The 4128-nt window shown below is 37.5% G+C and overlaps 1 pseudogene; it reads left to right on the top strand.

Moving 5' to 3' along the window:
- The first annotated feature begins 2913 nt into the window (after positions 1–2913).
- Positions 2914–3850, top strand: LOC116083541 (annotated as a pseudogene).
- Positions 3851–4128: the final 278 nt, after the last annotated feature.

Here is a 4128-nt window from a genome sequence, read left to right as displayed (position 1 = left end):
GACTCTGACTGACTCTGACTGACTCTGACTCTGACTGACTCTGACTGACTCTGACTCTGACTCTGACTCTGACTCTGACTGACTCTGACTTACTCTGACTCTAGGGAATAAATTGAATTTACCCTAAAGTAATCAATGTCTTCCATAAGTATTAAACCCTCTTAACAGTTTGTCAGTTCTCAAAGTCTCAACACGTTTCAACACTTTGGCAATTAAATGTCAGCAAGAGATATCCAGAGATAGCCATATGCAAAACTTAAATCTATTACCACCTCTGTTAAATTGATTCCTCAATATTTGTCTGAAGTTTATAAATTGAAGAGCTTAATAGGTTTATTCATTAATATTATAAAACACAAATGTATATATATTTCACATATATATATATACATACATACACATATATACATGTAATGTAGATATGCAAAACTGACTATGGATGAAGAAAGCAATTAAAAAGCAAATTAAAAATATGAAAACACAGCCGGGAAGTGATGGTACACACCTTTAGTCTCAGCATCTGGGAGGCAGAGGCAGCCAGATTTCTGAGTTCAAGTCCAGCCTGGTCTAGAAAGTGAGTTTCAGGACAGACAGGGCTACACAGAGAAACCCTGTCTTGAAAAAAGAAAAAAAAGATATATATGAGAACCCTGCTGTCTTTTGATGAGAAATGTTCCTCTTGCTCATGTATTTAAACTCTTGGTCCACAGTCTCTGGTTCTGATTAAGAGGCTATGACTATTTGCTAGGTATAGCCTTGCTAAAGGAAGTACGTCATTCAGAGACTGAGGTGGTCATTAAGAGTTTTAAGCTTCCCTTGGCTCCTGTTCCCTCATTCTACTTCCTGTATCATGATAAAAATTGAATCATTGCAATGTCCCAGGTCCCACCACTGTCCCATGTCCCCTGACCATGTTGGACTCTGGATATAGATCCAAAAGCCAAAATAAAACCTCTGCTTTTAGACAGCATGCTTTCTCATAGCGATAAAAGTAACTATTATCAACAAATGTAAAATAACTATCTTTGCTGGATATATTTCAGTGTAAGATGATGAAAATCTGAGGGGCCTTAAAACTTCTTCACAGGCATGCCATGAATCCCTAATGTGTCCTTACTAGGTGACATTAATGGTTCACCATTTGGTTGGATTTTACATTTATGTAAATAATTATAATGGAATATTTGCATCATTTTTAACTTATATTTTCATGATCAAATTCTAATGGGTGGATTAGAAGTGACTCTGGGTGTCTTTGCTTCTTTGAAATGTTTTCCTCTCGTATGAAATGCTCTGTGTCCATTTTGCAAAGGCCACATGGCCATAGGAGAAAGTCAAGCAGAGAATATAAAAAGGCAAACAAGGTAATGCAAACAGATCTGAGCTCTGGGCAAATGCAACCATTAGCAGGTTATATAAGTGAGTTCCATCTTTCCATCTTTCATCATTTTCCTAGACTTTGAAACAAGATTCTTGAGAACATCTTCTCCACTTGACATCTCTACTTTTAATGTCCCTCGAGAGTACTCAACTGTTCTTAACAACCTCGATAAAGTGCACTTCCACTCAGCATCCTTCATATACTAAATCTAGTAGCTAATCTGTCTTTTGCTTGCTTTTATACTAGGAAAAAGAATGACAAAGCTCTACATCTCCCTGTCCTTGGGAAAACTACCTTTACTGGAAAACCGAGCCACTGCTTTTATTTCTTTCTTTGTTTTATTTTATTTTTATGTATGTCTGTATGCATGTATGCATGTATGTGTGTAGATAGGTATGTATGTATGTATGTATGCATGTATGTATGTATGTATGTATGCATGTAGGTAGGTAGGTATTTGTTTAAATTAATGAGTGCCACTCTTCTACCTGGACTTTAAATATAAAGGTCATCCTTGATTACTATTTAAAAAACAGTTACTCTCTTGTGGTTCTCATCTTGTTTAATGCTTTTTATTATTCTTGTGGTTCAATATCACCTGGCAACATTCTTATTTAGTTTTTTCCTGACTAATTTCCTCCCATTCCTCTCACTTGATTTTCTTTGTTTGTTTCTTTTTTCCTTTCTTCTCTTTCTATCTCTCTCCCTCTATCTCTCTCTGTCTCTTTCTGTCTCTGTCTTTCTCTCTCTCTGTCTCTATGTCTCTCTCTTTCTCTCTCTCCTTGTCTCCTTTCTGTTTCCTCCACAATAGCCTTCATATCACATATAATATATAACCTTATTTAAATGCATATTACTGCCAGTTGTTATGCTATATATCATTAATAACAACCCTCTATAGTTAGAGGTAAGAAGATATCTGTGTGTTCATAGACAGGCTTCTCTAAATAGCAATCCTGAGGCCAACCAGGGTTGCAAAGGCCTGCTTCAAATAAAATATTTTGGCATTTTTATCCCAAATATTATCACATATCTGCTCTTATGATGGAAACATCATGTTTCTTTTTGCTCAGAAGAAACCTTAACCCTTGCTTATTCTTATTTTTTTAGTCATATAAGTATCCTGCCATGAGTAAATTCATTCACAAAACAACAAATACATTTTTAACTATGCAATTTTCTCACAATACAATCAAATCAAATTCAATCTTACCAACAAATCCACTGATTTGTGATGTGAAGGACAACAATGTACTATGAAAGGAAGATGAATTAAAATGTGAAAAAGACACATTGAATGATAGCTAGCCTTGAAGTTATAATGATACAATGATATGGTTTAATAAAAGGTGGAAAACAATCACTCACTTTCCACCACCATTTTCTCCTATATGTCTTTTGGCTGTTTGGTGGCCCTATCCTCTTAGGCTCACAACAGAGGTAGAAACAGCCTGACTTTTGTTGACAATGGTTCAGGCATGGCTTGCTATAAAGATGGCCTCAGGGCCATATATACCTCCACAGTTACACTCTATCTCCAACTCCAGGATTTTATGGTGTGCATGGGTCAGAAGAACAATTACATGGGTGACAAAGTCCAGGGCAAGGAGTATATCCTCACTCTGAAGTACCCAATTAAGTATGGCATTGTCACCAACTGGGATAACATGGAGAAGATATGGCACCATCATTTCTACAATGAACTGTTTATGGCCTCTGAGGAAAACCTAGTGCTTCTGACAATGACCCCCATAACCGCCAAGGCAAGTGAGGTATGATGAATCAGATAATGCTTGAAACTTTCAATACTCCATCAATGAAATTGGCCAACCTGACAGTACTGTCCTTGTATTTATCTGGGAGAAGAGTAACATTATCATGGACTACATTTATGTGATCATACATAAAGTGCTCATCTATAAGGACTATGTACTTCCTCGAGACCATTTTTTCTGGACCTGGCTGACCAGGACCTGACAGACTACACCAAGAAGACCCTGACTGAGCAGGGCTATAGCTTTACCACCACTTCTGCTCAGGGATTTGTGCCAGATGAGGGAGAAGTTGTGTTATGTTATAATATGAACAATAGATGGTTACTGCTACATCCTCCTCCTTGGGCAATACCTGCAAGCTGCCTGATTGACAGCTGATTATCATAATCAGTGAGAGATTTGGGTGTTCAGAAGTATTCTTCCAGCCCACTTTTCTGGGCATAGGGCCCTGAGGTTAAGAACTACCTTCAATTCCATCACTAAGTGTCATATAGATATCTGGAAGGACCTGTATGCCAACACAGTGTTGTCCAGTGGTATCTCTATGACTCCAAGCACTGTGGACAAGATGCAGCAGGTGATTCCAGCCCTAGTACCCAATGCATTGAAACTTAAGATCATTGTTTCCCCTGCGCAAAAGTACTCTATCTGGATTCCTGGTTTCATCCTGGCCTCACTGTCCACCTTCCAGTAGATGTTGATCAGTGACAATTAGATCCTCTATTTCCCACTGCAAATGTTTTTGATGGACTAAGCAAATTTTAGCCATCTGCTGCATGAGCTTATTCTGGTAAATATACACAACTCATGCTAGCCTCTTCAAACTGGAATAAAGCCATGAAAAAAGAAAATTACCTTTAACCTTATATCCTATATCAGCCCTGGCTCATAGAACTAGTTGGTGATTTTTTTTCACTACCTTGTATTCAAGTTAACTATTCCCTTGGTATATGTTTAATGCTCTATGAATAT

The sequence above is a fragment of the Mastomys coucha genome, unplaced genomic scaffold, assembly GCF_008632895.1.
Source record: "Mastomys coucha isolate ucsf_1 unplaced genomic scaffold, UCSF_Mcou_1 pScaffold8, whole genome shotgun sequence".
In the NCBI taxonomy this organism is placed as follows: domain Eukaryota; kingdom Metazoa; phylum Chordata; class Mammalia; order Rodentia; family Muridae; genus Mastomys; species Mastomys coucha.
The sequence above is the reverse complement of the archived record's forward strand: the minus strand, read 5'-3'. Positions and strand labels throughout refer to the sequence as shown.